Genomic DNA, 24564 nt, shown 5'->3' on the forward strand with positions numbered 1-24564 from the left:
GTTTACACCTGGATTTGCTATAAATCACGTGATTGCGCCGTTCGAATCCCATCGATCAGAGAAGACCTCCCCTGATGGCTTTCTTGCATCGATCTCTACTCCCATAATCCTCATGCGTTTCACGCTAACCCTATCCGTACCTTTCAGTGGAAACAACAGATTACCCCCGGAAATAAATTACAATTGAACGCTTAAATCCTAATCCTGTTCGCCACAAAATTCCTGTAGCTAATTACCTCATACAATTTTCTCTAACCTGCATGTTCGATATGTTAGTCCTCAATAACATCACGCTGTCTCTCACCCTGGCCGTTCATCATAGGGCGACATCCATCTATTCTGGGTCCGTTCTTGAAAAATATGGCGGACCGTAGCTTTAAGTATTCACCACAAATGTAGTAGAACCATACAAATCATGGTCTGTTTTTCCATTCGTCTTCTAAAGCTGCTCACTGTTACAGGAACTTTCTGAAATGCAATGGTAATCCAAGCTTTTTTCTTCTATTGTTAACTATTTTCTGAAACTCCCCTTCCGAACATCTGGCACTCTCACCTAAACAAATAAATGAAAGGAAGTCATCGATCGTTTTGCCTCTTTCATTGAGACGGTGTGATCCAATGCCTTTGCTGCTTTGCTCGCTTTCACTAGCAGAATGGATCAAACTCATTCTAAAATCGCTTATTCCCTAACTCTGAACTTACATTTTGCTGCAGTTTCCCTGCAAGATCGATTCTGGTTATTCCACGTTCATGTTTCCATGAAACTCATCTCTTACTGCAGGGATCACATTTCACTGAATTGCTGTCTACTCATCTTCGTCTCCTGACCCCCATGTTTGCTGACATCCACAAAAACACGGAATCACAGAATCTCACAATGCAGAGGAGGCCCATTGGCCCATCAAGTGAGCACTGACACGTGAGAAACACCTGACCTACCTACCTAATCCCATTTACCAGTGCTTGGCCCATAGCCTTGATATTGCTAAAGGTTCAATCCCTTTCGCTGCTGTCCCTAATCCATTGAATTTGCCTCATTATCCATTTCTCAAACTACAACAGAAATAAATAAATATTTGTTGCATCCATCACCACTTCCCTGCGATAAAACTGGATTCATTTCACTCTGGTCTCTTGAGCGTCGCCGATATTATGGAAATGTTATGGGTTGTCATGCTTGCAGTTGGCTTGGCCCTAAAACCTTGAATTCCCACACTTATCCACTCTGACAGGCTACTACTTTTGTCCCTTTAAGATGTTTCTTAATACGGCACCGTCCAGGCTATTTTTCATCCATGAAACCAACACTTTATGTACCTCAGTGTCTAATTTTGATTCATAAATCTTCCGTAAAGCGTGTGTGAACTTTTTCTTCCCCAGAATGGTATGGTGATAATAATGGATGATTTTACTCACATATAGATGGCAAAAATCAGATGAGTAAATCTTGCCTAGATGAGGAATTCACAGAGTGTTTGCGAAGTAAATTCTTAGACAGCACATTCTGGCGCCAACCAGAGAGCGGGCTGGATGAGACTTGCTATTGTGCAACGCGATCAGACTAATTAATAGCCTGAGATTGAAGGCACCCCAAGGGATCAGCGATCATAATATGATTGAATTTTACATTCAGATGGAGGGAGGCAAGAGTGGGTCTAAGACAAATATTTTAACCTTAAATAAGGACATGAAATTGTAGCTAAAGTGAATTGGCAAATTCGGTTAAGGGATGGGTCTATGAAGAGGCAATGGCAAACTTTTAACTTTAGGAATTTGTGAACACAATGGGAGAGGTTTACACATATGTTTGGTATGGTGGAAGGATTGTAGTGGAGTTCCCCAGGGGTCGGTATTGGAACCCCTGCATTTTTTGATATAGATTAACAATCTAGATCTTGGTTTGCAAGGGGCCATTTCAAAGTTTGAGGATGATGAAAACTTCGAAGCATTGTAAACTCTGAAGAGGACAGGATAGAGCTTCAAAAGGTCATAGACAAGTTGGTGGGGTGGGCAGACTGTTGGCCTATGAAGTTCCATGCAGAGAAGTGTAAGGTTGGTAGGAAGAGCATGGAGAGCCAACATACAAAATGGGGTTGAATTCTCAATGGGCTGCAAGAGAAGGGGGGCTGGTTGAATATGTGCATAGATCATTGAAGGGGGCAGGACAGTTGCAGAGAGCATTTAATGAAGCATATAATGTCATTGGCTTGATTAATAAGGGCATAGAGTACAAGAGTGAGGAGGTTAAGTTGAACTTGTGTAGTAGAATAGTTAGACCTCAGCTGGAGTATTGTGTGCAGTTCTGGGTACCACGGTCTAGGAAGGATATGAATACATTGGTGAGAATGCAGAAGACGTTTACAAAACTGGTTCCAGGGATAAGAAGCATCAGTTATGAAGATAGAGTGGAGAAGTTGGGACAGTTCCCCTTGGAGAAAAGAAGGATAAGAGGAGATACGATCGAGATATTCAAAGTCATGAAGGGGCTCGATGGGGCTCGTAAAAGGATCGGGGACATAGTTGGGGGGGTGGGGGTGAACATATTTAAAGTGATAGTCAACAGAAGCAGATGCGATGCGAAGTGAGAAAAAATGTTTTTACACAGCGAATGTTTCGAGTTTGGAATTCACTGCCTGGGACTGTGGTGGGGACGCATTCAGTCGAGAAATTGAAGAGGGCATTTGATGATTATGTAAATATAAACAACATGCAGAGTTAGGGGAAATGGCAGGATAATGGCACTGAGTCATGATGCTCATTCGGGAAGCCTGTTCAGGCGCGATGAGCCGAATGACCTTATTCTGCACAGTAACAACTCTGTGATTCTCTGATTTAAGGAGACATTTCAGGATACACAGAATAGCTATGTTCCAATGTGAAAGAAAAATTCCAATGTGAGGACCCGCCACCCCTGGTTAGCTATTAAGGTTAAAGAAAGTAACAAACTTAAAAAAAAACATATAATTTTGCAAAATGGGTGGCAGGTCAGAAGACTTGGAAGGATAATTCTTTATTGTAATAATAATAATAATTTATTGTACTTACATTTCCAAAACCCATTTCATAAATTGCCTCATCAAACGTCAACGCGAAGAGGAAATATGTCATGGGGTATTTGCAAACTAGCTTGGAACAAGGATGAGGCATAATTCACACATTTTGTGGGTTGCAAGATGTACCACGTGGTGTGTCACCGGAATCCGTGCGTGGCCCTCAAGTTTTTATAATTTAAGTAAAATATTTGGATGAAGGGATTTCCTGATAACAAAAGCATAGTTTGTAATATAAGTTGTAAAGAGGACATTATTAAGTTGCAAAGGGGTAAACGATAAGCTAAGTGATTGGGTAAAGAACTGGCAAATAGAGTATAATGTGCGCAAATATGAAATTGTCCATATTGGCAGGAAGAATAAAGAAAAGAGAGATGAATTTGTAATTAAATGTTAAGCAATGGAAGAGCTTTGAGATGCAGGGGTGTCCTAGGGCCTGAATTGCCAAAGGTGTTTATGTCCGCCAAGCAAGCAATTCGGAAAAGTAATAGAATGTTCTCAGTTATTGTGAGGGAAATTGAATACAAACGTTGGGAGGTTATGCTTCACTTATAGGGGGCACTGTTGAGACCACATCTGAATTATTGTGCACAGTATGGTTCTCCTTATTTAAGGAAATATGTAAATGCGTTGGAAGCAATTCAGAGAGAATTACTTGTCTAATAACTGGACAGGGCTGGTTGTGGCCTGCGGAAAGGCTGGACCAGCGAGGCTTGTATCCGCTGGACTTTAAAAGAATAAAACTTGATTTGATTGTGACATATGAGGCCCTCGGGGCGGTGGGGGGAGGGTGGGGGGTGGGGGAGGGGTGGATGAAGGGGGGCTGGTGGGCAGTGGTGGAGCGGTGGGGGGGGATTTTGAGAGGGTAGCTGTGGAAGCGATCGTTGTATTGGGAGAATTTGGATCTAGCGGTCGCAGTTTTAAAGATAAGAGTCGCCCATTTTGGCCAGCGTTGAGGATGTTTTTCTCTCTCAGGCGTGGTGACTGCTTGGAAATATCTTCCTCAAAAGGCGGTAGAAGCAGAGTCTTTAAATATTTTTTAAGGAGAAGTTGATAGATTCTTCATAAGCAATAAGGTGACTGTTTATCAGGGGTAGGCCGGAATGTGGAGTTCAGGTTACAATCACATCAGCCGTGATCTTATTGAATGGCGGAGCATGCTTGACGGGCGGAATGACCTACCCCTTCTCCTACTTCGTATATCCGTATGTTCGTATGTAAATTCGCCATATAAACATATATTTTTTATTGTTACTCTTTCATTTTGTTTTTCGTCGCTTGCGCTATTTGTCCTCTACAAAACGCATTACCTTCCACTCTTCGGAATGAATTGCATTTAAGTGTCTGTCTACCTTTCCAGTTCATCGATATCTTCCTGCAGCTTATAGCTTTGTTTCTTGCTGTAATCACATAATCAACAGCATCAGGGAATGACTTAATCATGCTGCTTATGTTTAGGTCTGATTTTAGAACTTTACTATAGAATTAGGTCTGTACTTCTAAGCAAATTGTCTACACATTGCACTTCCGTCTGCCGCTGACTATTAGTTTCCTCGTCTATGTTTGTAACAGTGTTCATGCTCTTTTTTGTTTATCAGTTTTAAGCGCATCATGTTATTGTATACCACACCAACATACTTATGATGCTGGGATTCCAAAATTATTACATAAACTGCTGGAAATATTTAGCAGTTGATGTATTTCTTTTTGTTTAGAGAAAAACACAATGCTGAAGCCTGAAGAAATGCTATCGAGCTAAATCATTAACCCAATTTCTCTCTACACAGGTGCTGCCTGGCGTGCTCAAAATTCCCATAATTTTCATTCATATCTGCGATAATTTTAGGAGCTGTTTGAGCTGCAATCCTGCTCAGAGATTTGGTTTGTACAGCAAACCATATTCTGAAACATGCTTTATCTCTTCCCCTGTCAGTCCTGATTGAAGATCCTGTACGAAATATTTTAGGTGACATTTCCGTTGTTTTTGATTCATATTTCAATAATAAGTATGATGTTATAATTCAAAATCTACATTTGCCATCTGCACTTCGACCATAAGATATTTTCGGCTCGTATTGAAACTTATGCCTTTAATCGCTGAATGACTTTGTTTATTTAGTCGCTTTTCTTTGCTTTACCTTTTATCCCTTCACTAATTTTCAGCCTTCCATTTCAGCTTTGCTTCTTCCTTTCGAATCTAAGATTGTAATCTCATGGCCTTGCCTAGCTATCTAATCCTTCCACAGATTTGAGCGGAAACCCCCCCGCTACAATATCGGCTCGGGTTCCATTGGCATGCATTCAATCCAGTTTGTATACTTTCACAATAACCGTGTCCACAGCCCCAGGAATCAAAAACTCTCCCTCAGTGCCAACTCTCCAGCCTGCATTCACGTTTACTATACTTTTATTTCCGTGCTCAGAAAAGATTGTGACTAGGATTTAGTTAGGAATTACTATATTTAATTCATTCTTTCTTTTTTTTATTTCCTAGCTCACTCAAATGTGCCTGCATAAAAACGTTCGTCTTTCTACCTATGACATTGGTCTGAATATGTGACATGCGCTCCTGTTCTTCAACCTCCTCCGATAAAATGCTCTATAGCCAGTTAGTGACATCTATCACAATAGAACCAGCGAGGAAATAAAAGAGAGAAACACCCTTGAGTAATGAAGCTTAATGAATACATTTTTTTTTACTCTACCGTTATCCTGATTGATTTTTCACCCTCTACTAGTACACGTGTACACCATTTCAGTACATTTGCGCCACTGCTGCTGCCATGAACTATGGTTGTAATTCCCCAGAGGAGTCGTACTCCTCACCATTATTACGAAATGCTGAGAAATATTATCTGTGAAAACCTCAACCTCAAGGCTGCATTGCTGTGGCGTCACTTGGTGTTCAAAATCTGAAATTCAGACCTGGACATCTTATTAACTACTGAAAACTCCGGAAAATGCACTTGTTCAGGAGAAAAGAAGACTCCTGGATATCCAGCATGAAGCAGAATGCACATTCAGAGTGAAGTGCATCGCCATTCCAGAGTATGTTGCGGGGCAAAATAAACGTAATTATTAACTATTTGATTTAGCTCAGTTACACGTTGAATATGTTATGTATTTACCTGTAAACAATGTTCGTGATATCACATGTTGGTACGGCACATTTACTTTGACACCTCTCTTTCAACGTCATCTGTATTTATTTCCCGTAATCTACGGATTCTGCTCCCACTGTTTGACTTTAATCTGTGACCTCTAAAGATATGCTCACTCCTGCACCATCAATCATCATCTACCTAGCTGCCTGATTTGCCTTGTTTGTCCTATAGCTCATAGCACTTGGCACTGAAAACAATCTAGAGTTGAGCGACAGGTCACCCACATTCTGGCATTGTGGAGTTGTACATATATAGCATATTTTCATGCACACATGTCTGCAACCTCGAGCCGAAGGGTGAGGCGTTCTAAAAGGGGCAAAGCAGCCGGCAGCTTCAATAAGGAGGCCCTAATTCTTTCCTGCATTTCCTCCAATGCCTTCACATACTTTCTAAACAATGGCACTCAGAAATGAACGCAATACTCCATCTGAGACCAAACTAGTGTATTATACATGTTCAACATAACCGTTTTACTCTTTTATTTAATATCCCTATTATGTAGGCCTAGGGTACCCGATATGTTTTATAACCGCTGTCTGAACCCGTTCTGCCAACATAAATGACCGCTGCACATACACACCCAGGCCCGTCTGCTCATGCGTCCCCTTTAACTTCTACTTCTTACGTTAAATTGTGCCTCCATGCTCTTCCTTGAAAAATGAATCACTTCACAATTTCCAGTATGAGACTTTATCTCGACTCCTCCACCCATTCCACCAATCATTGGCAAGCATCAATTCTCGTACCATCACCCGTTACACCTCAGGTGAGGATTTCAGTCGTCTCGGGTTAAATAGATTGCCATCTATTTTGAAGAGGATATATGTCTCTTTAGCTTTTCCATCAAACGTCCCAGAATGCATCTCAACGAATAATGCAATGAAGAACGCAGGGGTGATGCCACCCACTACTTCCCAACACTTGTCACGTAAAAGGGCTCAGTGTAATCGTCACAATGAAAGATTGTGTCCGCCATTGCACCGTGGACCTGCTGTATCAAACTCTATGAGGACATCCAATTTTTGCCACGAGTTTTCAAATGGCCTTTGCTTACAATGTGGAAGACCTTCATCCGGTCAAGAAAGACGCAGTAAAGCCCCATCTGCTCTTTGCAGCATTTCTGTTGTATTTATCAAACTATGAAGGTTGGGTGGAAAATCTAGCTACCTTTTCTGATTCCAAGTTGAATGTCTGGCAATGCAGTTCTTCTATATGACTTATCGGTCTGTTGCGCAGAATATTTGTTTGAATGGTATTAAAAGCAAAGGAGATTCGCCTTGTGTTTGCCAAACAGATTGTGGTCATTTTCCTTTTTAATCGTGGACAATCATAGCATCCTTGAACTCCTGGGGAATGATTTGTTGTTCCCTTGTTCTGGGGTGCAATTTGTGAGTGTTCCGGCTCCTGGATGCCCTCACATTTGCTGCTTTCAGCTAAAATGCATCTGAGGCTAAAAGTTTCCTTGCTGTCGGTACTTGATCGATTATCAAGCTCGGCATCTTCCACTTTGGCCAATGCCGGAGCTTGTCTATAGCTGTCGCATTTATGCTGTCTGAGAGGTTAAATGCACCACTAAGGTGCTTAACCCAGTTGTATTTGATAATTGCCTTGTCCATTAGAAGAAATTCCCTGCCAGTGCGAAGAACAAGTGAATAGCTGCGAAAGTGGAGTGGTGTATGGGCATCAGGGCGTAAAAAGCATTCTTCATGTCATGTTGATCTGCATAAACTGGAAGCTGTCTGGCCAGTTTAGCCCTCCAGCGATAATTGTGTTCCATGTTCCTTTTGCTTTCCAGGAGTGATTTTCTTTTTTCTTAACAGTGGACTTAACTTTATTTCCCAGCCATGCTGCATATGTTGTTAATGTAATTTTACCCTTTTGCCTTTCCATAATTGGGTCATATTGTTCTTCAAACCAATTTTACCTGAGTTGATTATGTCTGGTTCAAAGAGCATTACTTCGAAGTTTGAACGTGCCGCTTCAACATCATCACTAGGGTTTAATTTGAAGGGCATCTGTTGGTCATTTTGAGCCTCGCTGCTCTGATTACCAGTTCCGGGACATGGAGCTTTCTTGGTAGTCCAGTGCATGCTGGTCTTCTTTTCACTGAAACAGTACATCTCATCTTGGGGCGTAGCATCCTGTGGTCAGAAACGCACTCTGATCGCCTCATAATATTGTTGATCGTAACATTTTTTTTCTGTTGAACCGCCGGGTGTTCTTAAGGTCAATCTGAAGCCAATGCTTAGATCTTGATTGCATCCAAGCGTTTTTCAATTTGACTTTGGCTTCTGTCTAAAGATGGTGTTCGTGATCTGAACCAGTCTGTGCAAAGGCTCGAAAATACTAATATGGAAGGCATGTTCAGGTTTGAAAGGAGTTAGTCAGCCTAATCCCACTTGTTGCTTTCCGAGCACAGCCTTTAAGATGCGACACTTCAGTTGTATAACCAACACCTGTTAAATGGATTTCTGACTCAACCAACGTTGCAAACAATGAGTTCCTTATATTAGCATTTATTCCTGAATTATCCTCTGTTCGCCATGTTAAATTATTTACATACATATTCCCAGGTAAATCAGTGCCTTGCTAAGGGACACGAGTCCTTCATATCTGTTATATTTTGCACGACATCTTTGTATGCAACTGAAATAATTGTCATTGTATGCCTATGCAATCTCCATCCGGGATAACATGGTCCACTTTAGGAACAGTTTCGTAAATCTCTTCTGGACCTTCTCTTGTAATGGAATCGCCACAAATCTGCATTCGCCCCTATATGTTACCTTAACCGTGCTTTATTCAGTTTCAATAAACCTCACGGTTCTTATTATCTATGATTCAGCCAATAATGGAAATTATCCCACATGCTATCTTAACATCATTTTCTACCTGGCTTGTATCTTCTAGGCTCTGCAAACACGCATACAATAATTCGTCTATTCATTAGTACCCCTCATCACTGTTTCCTCCAAGCTACAAGGGTGCAATGTAGAAGATTCTGTGCATGGACAAATTGGCTTAGCACGGATATTGAGCTATTCAATATTTGTATATGTACGTCCGTGCAAGAATCTTAATGAGCCAGTGGAATGGAATGATCAGGACGCACATAGCTAAAGATGCTTTTGCATATATCTCGTCAGTATCACTTACCTGGGCTGAAAATCAAGGGTTCTTACTTCTGGATGCTTTGGTATGTCTGGCCTTTATTATCACCTTTATAATCTCGCAATTGATTTTGCAGAAGTCCCGCATTCTTATTTCCAGGAACATACCTCTATCCATTCATCCTCTGATAACCTAGTCCCATTTACCAGCACTTAGACCATAGTCTTGATAATGTTAAAGGTCCGATCCCTTTAGCTGTTGTCCCTAATCGATTCAATTTGCCGTCAATATCTATCCCTCAAAATAAAACAAGATTAAATGAATATTTGTTGCATCCATTACCACACTCCTCCGATAAAACTGGATTCATTTCACTCTGGCCCCTGGATCATCGCCGATGTTATGGAAATGTTATCAGTTGTGGTGTTTTCAGGTGGCTTGGCCCTAAACGCTTGAATTCCCACATTTAACTTCTCTGACAGTCTACCACTTTTGTCCCTTTAATATGTTTCCTAATACCGCTATGTCTAGGCCATTTGTCTCCAAATAAAAGAACACTTTCTGCACCTCACTCTCTACATTTTATTCATACTTCTTGCGTGAAGTGTCTGTGCACTTTTGATTACACAGAATGGTATGGTGATAATAATGGATGGTTTTACTAATATATAGAGTGCAAAAATCAGATCGGTGAAGCCAGCCTAGATGAAAAATTCATAGACTGTTTGCGAAGCACTTTCTTAGAAGCATGTTCTGGCGCCAACCAGAGATCAGGCTGGACGAGACCTGGTATTTTGCAACGTGGTCTGATTAATTAATAGCCTCAGGGTGAAGGCATCCCTACGGAGCAGCGATCATAATATGATTGAATTTTACATTCCGATGGAGGGAGACAAGAGTGTGTCTAATACAGATATTTTAACCTTAAATAAGGGCATAAAATTGTAGCTAAAGTGAATTGGAAAATTAAGTTACAGGATGGGTCAATGAAGAGGTAATGGCAAACTTTTAACTTCCGCTTTAGGAATTTGTGAACGCAATGGGAAGAGGCTTACAAATATGTTTCCATGGCTGGCGATAGCTTTGTACTGGAGTTCCCCAGGGGTCGGTATTGCAACCCTTGCATTTTCTGATATTAACGATTTAGTTGTTGATGTGCAGGGGACAATTTCGAAGTTTGCCGATGATGAAGAACTTGGAAGCATTGTAAACTGTGAGGAGGACTGTATAGATCTTTGAAATCACATAGACAAGTTGGTGGAGTGGACGGATTTTGGCAGATGAAGTTCCATGCAGAAAACTGTAAGGTGATTCATGTTGGTAGGAAGAGCATGGAGAGCCAACATACAAAAGGGGTAAAATTCTCAACGGGGTGCAAGAGCAGGGGGGATGATTGTATATGTGCATCGATATTTGCAGGTGCCAGGACAGGCATAGAGAGGAATTAATAAATCATATAATATCCTGGGCTTTATTAATAGGGGCATAGAGTACAAGAGCGAGGAGGTCAAGGTGAACTTGTGTAGTACTGTCGCAGAAAATGGAGTGAACATTCAGACCCAGGAGGTTTGTCTCGGAAGCCTTTATTGAATCGTGATATCACGGAGAGGCCAATAGCATATGATGGAACTAGCCAGTACTCTGAGGAAGCATCAGAGTACTCACATAGTAGTAGTAAAAGCGTGCGTAATTATTAACATTGAAATTTTATCTTTGGCATGCATACAATTGTTCTGTCTTAGTTTATAATTACGCAGAAACCTTGAGTTGTTACACAAAACCTTGAGTAGCGCATCTGGCGACTACTCATCTGGACAGACAACAGATAGCATGACTAGGCCCTGTCTCATGTGCTGATACCAGACATCATAACTTTGTTTCAAGGACTCTTGGTAGTTTGTTTATGATATTTGTTTTTCTTCCTTCACAATAGCTGACAGCGCAGGTTTGTCTGCTATTGGTGCAAGGAGACTTCGTTGTAGTATTCCACTTTGGTTTAATGACTTAACCCTTTGTTATCCTGTAGATGTATTTTATTCTCCCACAATCCCTCCTTGTTAATCTTCTAGATTAATACCAATGAGGAATAGTATCTTCGTTATCATAAGGGGGTTCATAACTATAAGGAAAAGGCAGTTCTCTGGCAGTGTAAACCTTTTCTCCCCACCAGTATGCCTCACTGGGACCAGTGCAGATCATTTGAGGGACAACTGGAGCTCCTCCTAATATTGTAGAGACACTGTTAATAACCTGGGAACAGCAAATTCGCAGAGCAACACATGTACAACACCCTATAACACATGTTATGACCAACCCAATTAAAACAAACAGCAGCCAGCTTCCCCAACCGGAGAACCACCCCATTACCGTAGCCCACTAGGAATCCTTCTTATAAAAATTTCTCAGTCTTTCCCCAACTTTCTTTATTTCTTGCACTTTATCCATAACATGCTGTCCGAGGTTAGTAATGTTCTCAGAAACATCAGGCACATAAGTGCAGCAGTCTGAACCTATCATGGCACAAGTGCCACCTTTTTCAGCTCGGAGAAAATCAAGGGCTATTCTATTTTGTAGAGCGGTCAGGCATAGGGCTATCATTTCAGTTGTGGTAGCTGAAATCTGTTTCTGTGTCTCAATCAAAGTATCAGCTATTGAATTAGCAAATTTTTCAAGTGCAGCTGCCAGGTTGATAATCTCTCGGGAATTATGAGCAGCTCCATAAGAGGGGATAGCAATCATCCAGAATTGTTCAGATTCTGAGATGTCATGGCGATGTAGATGCAGATGCGGGTGAATATCTAATTTACTTATATAGCGAAGATAGGGATTCAAATATGCTAGGTATCAGCAAACACTCCAGCTGGGACCGGTAGCACCCTTGCCCAAACATCCGTTATCTTGATTAAAGAAGGAAGATAATTGCGGCATCCCAGGCAACCAGGGGTATGCTTTTTCCCCAAAAACCCAGTATGTACCATTTAGAGGAATTTGAGGATCATAACTACCAGGGTTAGTAGATATGGTGTTTTGGCAACTACTGTTTCCCAGGTTATAGGTACCGGTTGCAAGGTAGGAACACCAACAGGTGGCGTTTATCTGCTCCTGAGGAGGCTTGTTTCTTATCCCATGATTTGTATAGTTCCACACATTAGCAGGTGGAGAGCGACGGAACCATCCCCGAAGCATATTGGGTTCTGCATCATCTGACTGGGTATGGAAGTTTGTGAGATCCTTCTTCCTTAGTCATTGATTTTGCCTGATAGATGTTTGACTCACCTCCATGTTGGGGAGTCTCAGCACATGTCCTACTGGTCTAGCATAGGCGCGGCATAAAGACAAAAAAGTGTTGGGGTGAGAATCCTTTGGGTATATTTCACAGAATATAGCAAGAAGCAGTATCCAATACATAATACAAATTAGTTCACTGGTAACGACGATTATGGGACTACCGGACAATGTTTTTTTTTACAACGAGTGGTATGCACCCAGTCTTCCTTCCCTTTAAACTTCAAGGCAGTTCGAGTTGTTAGCAGCACAAGGTAGGGTCCTTTCCACTCTCTAATGCAATTCAGCTGCTGTTTTGCATAGAGGAAAATGCGTACAAATCCAACATTTAGTCCGATTAACTTGCGAGGCTACGGCCTGTATTCGTTGAACTGCAGAATTGGTATTCCATGCCCCCACAAGGACCACGCAGGACAGGATCCAAATCAGAGTCAGCATTCTGATGGCTCAGTTAAAGTTCTTGCACAAGCACTTCCGTCCGAGGTCAGCGTCCGCTTGATGTGCGAAGCGTGGTTCCACAAGGGCGTCCATCAACCTTCACGGCCATATGGGTGATGAGCAGGACTTGGAAAGGCCCTTCCCCTTGAGGTTCCAAACAGTTCTTTGTCCTGAATGTCTTTACTAGGACTAGGTCCCCGGGCTGGTATTGATGGCAATCTTCAATGGTGGGCTTTTTCTGAGCTTCTACTACCTGTATATGCAAGCTCTTGAGACAGTTAGCGTAAAAGCGCATAGTCATGAGCGCCAGGGGTAGAGCTTCAGGCCCTTTCAAACTGGTTTCTTCACATAATTTAGCTAGTTTGTTTTTCAGAATACCATTTTGTCTTTCCACCGCTCCAGTAGACTGGGGGTGGTATGGGCAGGAAAGGTGATGGTTGCATTGTAAGGCCTTCAACAGTTCCTTTATCACTTTAGCAGTAAAATGGACAACAATTTTACAACAACAACAGCATCATTTTGTCGCGTGGGATACGCCTCAAACCATCGCGAGAACAAACATAATAGAACTAAAACATAATTATATTCCATACATTTAGGCATTGTATAAAGTCCACTTGTAGGTGGACAAATGGACCCCATGGCTGGGGTCCCGTACCAGCAGTCACTGTGGGCGTCTTGCCTGGGTTATGTCATTGACATAGGTGTGACAGGTATTACTAATACAATGCATATTAGCATATTACTATTCACTATACATTCAACATTCATTCTACATACACGTGTTAAACCCCTGAGCTGGCAACCGGTCAAGTCATGATTCTTATGTCGTGAGAGATTCAATAGATGCTCATTAGTTACCCATAAAGGGGCTACCCCTTCTTTAGTCTGTCTTAAATGTTATCGGGCTTGTTCCAGTGCCCAAGATCGATAGGTGTTGCATACGTCATTTCAGCTCGCTTCGTCTGAAATATTTTTTCCTATTTCAATTAATTTATTGATAGTCCCCGCATGACTTTCGAGCACGGTAGCCAGACTTTGGATTAACCAATGATGTCCCTATATTGAAAATCATAGTGGCATAATTTATCAGGCTGCGCTTAACGCGGTTCCCTCCCAAGCCTGATCGCATCTCGCCACTGAACTGAACAGCTTCAGTCATCAATTGGCGCATCAGAGCCGTATAGAGTGCTTGGGTAAGGGTTTGAGCACGATTGGGGCGGGACGACACCAGATTCATTCAAGACTACGGGTACCAGCTCATGGTGTACATTATCATACAAAACGTCTGATTAACCAGTACCAAACCATTCGTCGGTCCTGGATGCATACTCGGACAAGATGGATCAGTCGGTGTGGTTTGAGAGGCTTCAATTATCTCTACTCAGACTGTAAAAGTAGAGGTGGGAGGTGGCTGGATAGTGGCGGACCTCCCATGCTCGATCTGAAGCAAACCCTTACTACAATTTGAAAGCACTTGTTCTCTTAGTGTTACATTTATCATTCGATATTGCGTGTCACATTCGGCACTGTCCATGCTGTACCAAAGTTCCTCCTGTGGTGCAGGATGAGCAGTGATGATCCCGGATCTTGTTTCCAGTACTGACAGGCCCACAACCAGGATCGTAGATCTGTGGAGACATTAACATCGGTTCCCGTTCTCTGTGTTATCGCTTGGTCAATTGTCATGTATCTTTCTCTTTGGATTTGCCTGTTTCCATATCCTTAATCACCTGTCGGTCTCTGACTTCCTTCCTTAACTCATGCAATTGCCTACTTAATTCCCTTACGTTGTCCTGTATTTTTCATTTCTGTGGCCCTACACCTCCTACTATAATACCTTCAGGTAATTGCATGGCCCTTACCTGTTATCATTTCAAATGGGGTGAACCTGCGGTCCTGCCTGTGGTAGCCCACGGCACATTAGAATATTGGGCTGTTCCCTGTCTCTTGATTGATTATTTTTTTAAAGTTCAGTTCATCCTTTCCACCATCCCTGGACTCTGGGTGTAGTAAGGAATATGGAACTTCTGTTTAATCTCCATGAAATTACACACTTCTTTAATTACTCTCCCTGTAAAATTAGTTCCTGATCTGAATCGATTTGGATAAACTCCTTCCAGTCTACTCCCTCCTGCTGCTGCCTCATGTCAGACCTCAATTCCTTAAACAACTCTACAATGCACCTTCTTATCCTATCTTTCAATGACTCAGTATTTTCACTTCCATTGGTCGTTCTCTCTGGGAATCGCTTAACTCTGCCTGTCACCAGGGTATTAATCCTAAGGTTTTACTTTTTCTACTTCACAGGCACATTAATATAATCAGTAATACATCTATTTAGCCTTTTTCCAGTTTTTCCCTTTACCTGTATCCATCTTGTGGTAAATTGTTGTTAAGTATTATTTCTCCCTACATTTCAATTCCTAAACTATAGATTCTTCATAGTTTTACCTCTAAGTTTTCTTTCCTGACCATGATCATCCTAAGGTTCACTTGAGTTCAATTTCTCTATTGTCTTGATTGTTTAAAATGTTTCCTTACCCTTTAGGCCATATTAACTATTCCATTTCAACGGGGATCTCTGTCTCTAGATCTTTGCTTATCTCCCCATGTGTAGTTCCAATGCCTCATCTGATGGCCAGATTATCACATCCATTTCCCTTAAAACAGTTTGTACATTATGTCCTCTTTCTCTAACTCATTCTCCTACTTGCCTCTTACCATATTACACTTGCAACAGCTACCATCTTATCTTGTTCAGCTTGCCTGGAGAGACTTTACAATATTCTCATAACAGTTTTAAAAACAGAAATCAGGTATTGGCATGTTTTGCTTCCTTTTCTTCTTGTCAAAGATTTTATTGTCTTAAAAGTAACCCACTAAATTGTGTCTGAACCTTTTCTTTTAGAATTATCCCAGATTCATTAACTCGGCCAAAAATTGGATTTCTGCCAAACTTTGCCAAGGTCTTGAGCTTATCTTCATATTTCGGGAACAGACTTACAAACACAAAAGCTTGCAGCATTTGAATTAGTGCCAATTGTTGTCAGACCTTTTAAAATGAAAATTCCCTTTTGAGAAATTTATCAAGAACCAAACCTCAAATTATTAAACATTGTTAGAACTGAAATTTACACTATCAAAATTAAAACAACCTCTTTTTCATGTGTAATGATTTTTATCCAAGTTATAATTTAAGTATGTTTATCGACACATTCTTTACCTGAGATAGCATCCTAGTGATAAAGTAACCTGTTAAATTACATGGCACTTTACATCTCAAAATTGTCCCAAATTCAAATTCCAGTGCTTTTGGAAAGCAGATTTCCTTTAATATTTAATTCATCTCTTCTTAAGAAACCCCTTTTTCTCCATTGGAACCATCTAGACCTTGTGTTTATGTCTTTTCGTTTCCTTAGAATCATTCTGAATTTTAAGTAATTTCTTTATTTCAGAATTTTAGAATACCAACTCGTACGTATTAATCCCAATCAGCCTGGAAGCTGATGATGAGGGTTAATCCCTACTAATCTACAAGGGGGTGGTACAAGGGTTGGTTCATCTCAAACAAAAGCAAGCCCTGTTTTATCTTTACACTACCTTCAAATTTCGATTTTTTTTGTCAGAAATCTCAACTCAAACCTTATACTCAAAACTTTGGAATATTTGAATAAGCTTTTCCTTTAATCTAATATGGGGCTTTCGACTCTAACTTGCTCAACTACACACACAAAAGACAATTCATGGAAGAAAACACGTTAAAGCTCACATACAAATGCTTCATTGCACACAAACAAACACATAGATAAAGTTATGTATTGATACTCCTATAATATTGAACTTAACTCTAAACGAATCTTCGAGTAGCAGCGGGGGAATAAAGGGATCTTGAAGGCTCCACTTATAGTGACCTTCAAACTGACGAAAGCTCACATTTTGTCTGCTGCTGCTTGTCAATTGCTCATTAAGCCCCTAGGGGTACCATTTCACTCTTTCTCTCTCTCTCTCTTCCGCACAAACGGCTCTTGTAACTTAGATCAATTCATTTTTTTTTACGTTACAGAAACTTCAGTAGCGGACTATCTACCTCCCTTAAAATATATTATAGCGCTCAAATCTGTCCCGATTAAAAGTTCCGGCTGCTGGGAAGCTCTCCCCTTTACTTTGAGTCCATTTAACCCAATCAGAAAGATGTTGGACGATTTCAGGACCGTAATAGACATACATATAAGCATTTGAGGTTCCCTTCAAAGGGGGAACCTGGGGCTTATTTGGTGTCATATTTCCCATTTTACTTAATAATATACACAAAAGAAAACACAGAAATTACTTACTTTTCTCCTCCAGGGAACTCGAACCCTTGGGTATACTGCTACTACTTTCTTTTCCATCTTCAAAGTTCCTGATTTAAGCTCCGGTTTCGCCGGTTTCGGTTTTTTCTTAGTACTTTGCGAAGCGGGGGGAGTGGCAGAACCAGCTCTGCTGTTGTGACCTCCCATTTTTCTGAAAAGAAAACACAATTAACAGCGCGGCGCATTTCCTACCCGATGCGCTTACCGGTGTTTAAGAGTTCCTGAACAAGTCCTCCAGTTCCTTGGGTCTTTTGAGTCTGGTCGGTAGCTACCCTTTTTCAAGCACTCCCCATTTCAGCTAGAATGCTTTTCGTCCCCCTTTCACTTCTCCAACTTAAGAGGCCACCTCTCCAACTTAAGAGGTAGCTGAGACACTAATTATCACCTCTCCAACTTACTGAGGTAGCTGAACTTCAGTCGGATCCCATCCTCGTTGCCAATTTGTCGCAGAGAATGGAGTGAACACTCAGACCCAGGAGGTTTGTCTCGGAAGCCTTTATTGAATCGTGATATCACGGAGAACCCAGCAGCATACAACGGAGCTAGCCGGCACTCTGAGGAAGCATCGGAGTACACACATAGTTATAGTAAAAGCGTGCGTAATTAAGAACATTGAAATTTTGTCTTTGGCATGCATACAATTGTTCTGTCTTCGTTTATAATTACGCAAAAACCTTGAGCAGTTACACAAAACCTTGAGTAGCCCATCTGGCGACTAGTCATCTGGACAGACAACAGATAGCATGACTAGGCCCTGTCTCATGTGCTGATAACAGACATCCTAACTTTGTTTCAAGGACTCTTGGTAGTTTGTTTATGATACTTGTTTTTCTTCATTCTCAATAGCTGACAGCGCAGTTTGTCTGCTACTGGTGCAAAGAGACTTCGTTGTAGTATTCCACTATGGTCTAACCACTGAACCCTTTGTTATCCTGTAGATGTATTTTATTCTCCCACATGGACAATACTTAGACCTCAGCTGGAGTATTGTGTGCATTTCTGGGTGCCATACTTTAAGAAGGATATGAATACATTGGCGAGAATGCAGAAGACGTTTACAAAAATGTTTCCAGGCATACAAAGCATCAGTTATGAAGATAGATTGGAGAAGTTGGGACAGTTCCCCTTGGAATAAAGAAGGATACGAGGAGATTTGTTCGAGATGTTGAAAGTCATGAGGGGCTCGATAGGGCTCGTTAAAGGATGGGGAACGGAGTTCGTGGGGGTGGGGGAGGGTTGCACAGATTAATAGTGACTCTCAAAAGAAGCAGATTCCATGTGAAGTGATAAAAATTGCTTTTACACAGCGAGAGTTTCGAGTTTGGAATCAACTTCCTGGGACTGTGGTGGGGAAGCATTCAATCGGTGAATTGAAAAGGGCATTTGATGATTGCTTAAATATAAACAAAGTGCAGAGCTATGGGAAAACAGCAGGAGAATGGCATTGAGTCAAGATGCTCATTTGGTGAGCCTGTTCAGACGCGAAGAACCGATTGCCCCCGTTCTGCATGGTAACCGTTCTATGATTCTCTGGTTTAAAGAGGCATTTCAGAATACACAGAATAGATACATTCCAATGAGAAGGAAAAATTCCAACGTGAGGACCCGCCACCCCTGGTTGACGAATAAGGTTAAAGACAGTAACACACTTAAAAAAAAAAAAATAATTGTGCAAAATGGGTGGCAGGTTGACGACGTGGAAGAATGTTAAAAAAAGACACAAAATGACTAATTGATTAATAAGGAAGGAAAGGTACAGTGCCAGAGAAATGTGAGAAAGAGGAAGGCAGATAATAAGTGGTTCGAAAGGCATTAAGAAACACAATTCACAAAGAGGGCGTTGGTCCTAAAGAAATTGAGTCTGGGGAGTTGAAAATGGAATTGACCGTGTATTCAGCATAGAGGATCCGTGTAACACCCTATAAATATCATTAAATTGGAAATGGAAGGAAAGGAGGAACTCAAGAAAGCTACAGTCACCAAAGATGTGCTGCTGAGCAAATTATTGCACCTGCCGATTGACAAGTGCCTGGGGCCTGATTTGCTTCATCCTGGGGGTCTTTAAAGAAGTGGCCTGTTGAGATAGTTTATGTGTTGGTTTTAATATTCCAAAATTCTCTGGATTCGGAGAAGGTACCATTGGATTGGAAAATAGCGAATGTAACTCTTTTATTCAAAATGGGAGGGAAACAGAGCACAGGAAACGACAGGCCAGTTCGCTTACCATCTGTCATACGGAACTTAGAAAAACACACGTTATTCGAGCAGAGTCACCATGGTTTTGTGAAAGGGAAATCATGCTTAATCAATTTAATGGAGATCTGTGAAGAAGCAACATGTGCCGTGGATAAGAGGGAACCGGTGCATATATTATACTTACATTTCCAAAATGCATTTGATACGTTGCCTCATCAAACGTCAATGCAAAGTTGAAATATGTCATGGGGTATTGGCAAACTAGCAAAAAACAGGGATGAGGCATAATTCACACATTTTGTGGGTAGCAAGATGTACCACGTGTTGTGCCACTGTAAGCCGTGCTTGGCCCTCAACGTTTTTGAAGTCATATAAAAGATTTCGATGAAGGGATTTCCTGATAACAAAAACAGAGTTTGTAAAGTAGGTTGTGAAGAAGACATCAGTAAGTTGCAAAGGGGTAAACGATGAGCTAAGTGATTGGGTAAAAAAAAACTGGCAAATAGAAGGTAATGTGCACAAATATGAAATTGTCTATATTGGCAGGAGGATTAAAGCAAAAAGAGATACATTTGCAATTAAATGTCGAGCGATTGCAGCGCTCTGAGATGCAGAGATACCATGTACATGAATTGCAAATGGTCAGTCTGTCAGCCAAACAAGCAACCAGGAAAACTAATAGAATGTTTTCTGCTTCAGTTCCACAGGGCACTGTTGAGACCACATCTGAATATTTGTGTACAGTGTCGATCTCCTTATGTAAAGAAATAAATAAATGTGTTGGAAGCAGTTCAGAGAGAATTACTAGTCTAATAACTGGGATAGTCAGGTTGTAGTCTGAAGAAAGGCTGGATCAGCGATGCACGTATCCGCTGGACTTTATAAGAGTAAGACCTGATTTGAATGTGACATATAATACCCTCGGGGAGGAGGGGCGGGGGGTGGGGGGTGGTGATGGGAGGGCTGATTGGTGGCGGAGCGGGGGTAGGTGGCGGACTTGCCAGGGGAGATGTGGAAGCGATCGTTGTATTGGGAGAATTTGGATCTAGTGGTCCTAGTGTTAAAGATAAGAGTCGCCCATTCTCCGCAGGGATGAGGAACATATCTCCCTCTCAGGTGGCCGTGAGTGTTTGGAAATCTGTTCCTCAAAAGGAGGTAGAAGCAGAGTCTTTCAGTACTTTTAAGGAGAAGTAGATAGATTCTTGATAAGCAAGGAGGTGACAGTTTATCAGTGGTATGTCGGCATGTGGAGTTCAGGTTACAATCACATCAGCCATGATATTATCGAATGGCAGAGCATGCTTGACGGGCCGAATGGCCTAAACCTTCTCGTACTTCGTTTATTCGTATGATCGCATGAAAATTCGCCATAAAAACAAATCTATTCTTATTGTTATTCTTTCATTCCTTTGGTACTCGCTTGCACTATTTGTCCTCTAAAAAATACATTACTCTTCGAATTGAAATGCATTTGTCAATTTTCTCTGTACCATTCCAGTCCATCGATATCTTCCCGCAGATTATATCTTTGTTTCTTGCTGTAACTTCCATAATCAACAGCATCAGAGAATGACTAAATCATGTCGCTTATATTTAAGTCTAATTTTAGAACATTAATGGAGAATTAGGGAAGACTGATTGATTGTCTGCAGTTCTAAGCAAATTGTCTGCACATTGCACTTCCATCTGCCCCTGACGATTAGTGGCCTCGTCTATGTTTATAGCAGTGTTCCTGCTCTTATTTGTTCGTCAGTTTGTAGCGCATCGTGTTATTGGAGACCAAACCAACAAATTTATGATGGTGGGATTCTAAAATTAAAGCAGGAACTGCTGGAGATATTGAGCAGTTAGTGCATGTTTTTTTGTTGAGAGAAAAAGACATTGCTGAAGCCTGAAGAAAGGTTATGGACCCAAATCTTTAACCCAGTTTATCTCTGCGCAGGTGCTACCTGATGCGCTCGAAATTTCCATCATTTTCATTTATATTTGCTATAATTTGGGGAACTTTTTGAGCTGCCATCCGGCTCAGAGATTTGATTTTTTAAGCAAAACATATTCTGAACCAGGTCTTCTCTCTTCCCCTGTCTGTCCCGAATGAGAATCCTGTACGAAATATTTTAGGTGACATTCCCGTTATTTTTTGATTGATATTACAATAATAACAATGATGTTAGAATTCAAAATCTACATTTCTGCCATCTGCACTTCGACCATAAGATATTTTCGACTTGTATTGAAACATATGCCTTTAATCACTGAACGACCTTGTTTATTTAGTCGCTTTTCTTTACCTTTTATCCTCTTTCACTAATATACAGATTTCGATTTCAGCTATGGTTCTTCCGTTCAGTTCTAAGATTGTAATTCTACCTCCTTGCCCAGCTATTTAATCCTCCCGCAGATTTGAGTGGAAACTCTCCAACGCAATATCTGTTCTAGTTCTATTGGCATGCATTCAATCCAGTTTGCCTACTTTCACAATAACCGTGACCAGAGCCCCAGGTATATGAAACTTTCCCTCAGTGCCAACTCTCTAGCCATCCATTCACGTTTACTATAATTTTATTTCCGTACTCAGAAAAGATTGTGACCAGGATTCAGCTAGGAATTACTATCTTTAATTGTTACTTTCTCACTTATTTCCTAGCTCACTCAAATGTGCCTGCACAAAAATGTTCCTTTTTCTGCCTATGAAAATGGTGTGAAGATAAGCGATGGGCTCTTGATCATCAAGCCCCTCCCATAAAATGCTCTGTAGCCAGTTAGTGACATGTATAGCAATGGGACCAGCGACGAAATTAAAGAGATAAACCCCCTGGAGTAATGGCTTCAGCTTAATCAATACATGTTTTTCTTTACTCTACCATTATCACGAATCATTTTTTTACCTTCACCCTCTACTAGCAGGGCCTGAAGCACCATTTCAGTACATTTGCGTTACTGCTGCTGCGGTGAACTATGGCTGTATTCCCATTATTAAAAAATGCTGAATAATGTTAGCTGTGGAAACCTCAACCCGAAGGTTGCGTTGTGACGTATTTTGGTTTTCAAAATCTGAAAATCAGACCCGGGCATCTTGTAAACTAACGATAACTCCGGTTAACGCACTTGTTCAGGAGACAAGAAGACTCCTGGAGATCCAGCATGAAGCAGAATGCTCATTCAGCGAGAGTGAAGTGCAAACGCCATTCCAGAGTATGTTGCAGGGCAAAGTAAACATAATTACATAATTACTTGATTTAGCTCAACTACACGTTGATTACGCTAAGTAGTTACCTGTAAATTAGTTTTGCGATATGCCATTTTGGTCCTGCACATTTACTGCGATTCCTGTCTTTCAACGTCCGTCAGTGTATATCTCCCGTCTTCTGCGGGACTTCCTCCCACTGTTCGATTTAAATCCGTGAATTCTAAATTGATGCTCCAACCCCTGCACCATCAATATTCATCCAACTAGCAGTCTGATTTGCCTTGTTTTCCCCATAGCACTTGGCACTGAAAGCAATCTCGAGTTGAGTGACAATTCACTCACATATTGGCATTGTGTAGTTTTACACCCATTGCATCGTTTCATGCATACATTTCTGCAACATCGGACCGAAGGGTGAGGCGTTATAGAAAGTACAAAGCTGCCAGCTGATTCAATTAGGGCGCCCTTGGTGCCCTCCTACACGCAGTAAATGATAGGTGTGACGAGCACATGCCGAGTGCTGGTAGCAGGAACAAGCCCAGGGAGACTCGTGCTGGGTGGGAGGACGTGGGCGACAATGTCAAAAGTGCTGACATGGTGAGGGGGAATGGGTTCTCGCGCCACAAGAAGTCAATGACGCAATGACGTGAGTTGGAGGTAGCTAACTCTGCCAGCATACCCTTGTGGTAGAATCAGGTCTTTTGCGCCTCCGCTGAAGGCTTTTTGCCCCTCGGCGTCTGGTGCTGCTCTCTCTCTTTCCTGAGGAAACACAACATACTGAGTTTCCCCCGTGTTCCATTCTCCTGCTCACCCTTCTCATCCTCCTCTTAGCCGTTCCTTCCTCCTCACTGGAGGTTGCGTCTCCAATTGAGAGAACATCCCCATCAGCTCAGACACAATTAATCGCTCACCAGCAGCTAACGGTCAGGAAAGTATTCCATCAACCACTCTTCGAATGAGAGGGGAGGCCTCCCCATAAAAATAAAATCCAAAAAACCCCTCTGCCAATCAAATGATCAGTTCCTGCAATCAACAGAATTTGGACGACAAAGCTGAAACCCTTGCCTCAGCTGCAGTTTGGACGTACGCCCAAACAAGCTTGCCCTTAAAAAAACCGATTGCCTAAATGTCGTAAATGCCACTCTGAAAGCATATTTTGATTCTATTCTTGCAGTAACATGGGTAGTTAAAAAGCTGAATTGGCTTTAAAATCGACATTTAAATAATACGGGCGGGTTCCCGGCTTGTTGACCCACGGCTGCCTTCTTTTCGGAAACCGGCCTGGTGACGTTGAAAACGGTGCATGACGTCATTGCGCCCCATAATACACCCTGCGAAGCGGGAAATGCTCCCGATCTCGAAGCGTACCATTCAGCCCCTCTTTCTGTTTGGCTGAATAACTTAGCACCACCTTCCTTTGCATCTAATTTGCAACTATATCAAGTAACCATGATTCAGCGATTACGTTCTGTAATCACTCCGTTTAACGCTTCTATCTTTCTGTTGAGCAGACATACACTCCTATGTGTACCAACATATGCAGATCCATTTAAGCACAGGGATTTGAGGAACTAGAAAATTGACATTTAATCCTGTTGAAGAATCGCTAATAACGCTTAGAGATTTCATCGAAAGCATGAGCTGTGATGTTGGCGGGCGGTTCTTTGCGGAGATTTTATTTACAAACATGAGGCAGCAAGCGTTATGCCCAAGCAAGTTTTCAATTCCTCTGCTATTAGTAATCTCCTTAATGAGCGACTGCTTGACGTCCGCTT

This window comes from Cetorhinus maximus, chromosome 21 (assembly GCF_964194155.1).
Source record: "Cetorhinus maximus chromosome 21, sCetMax3.hap1.1, whole genome shotgun sequence".
Lineage (NCBI taxonomy): Eukaryota > Metazoa > Chordata > Chondrichthyes > Lamniformes > Cetorhinidae > Cetorhinus > Cetorhinus maximus.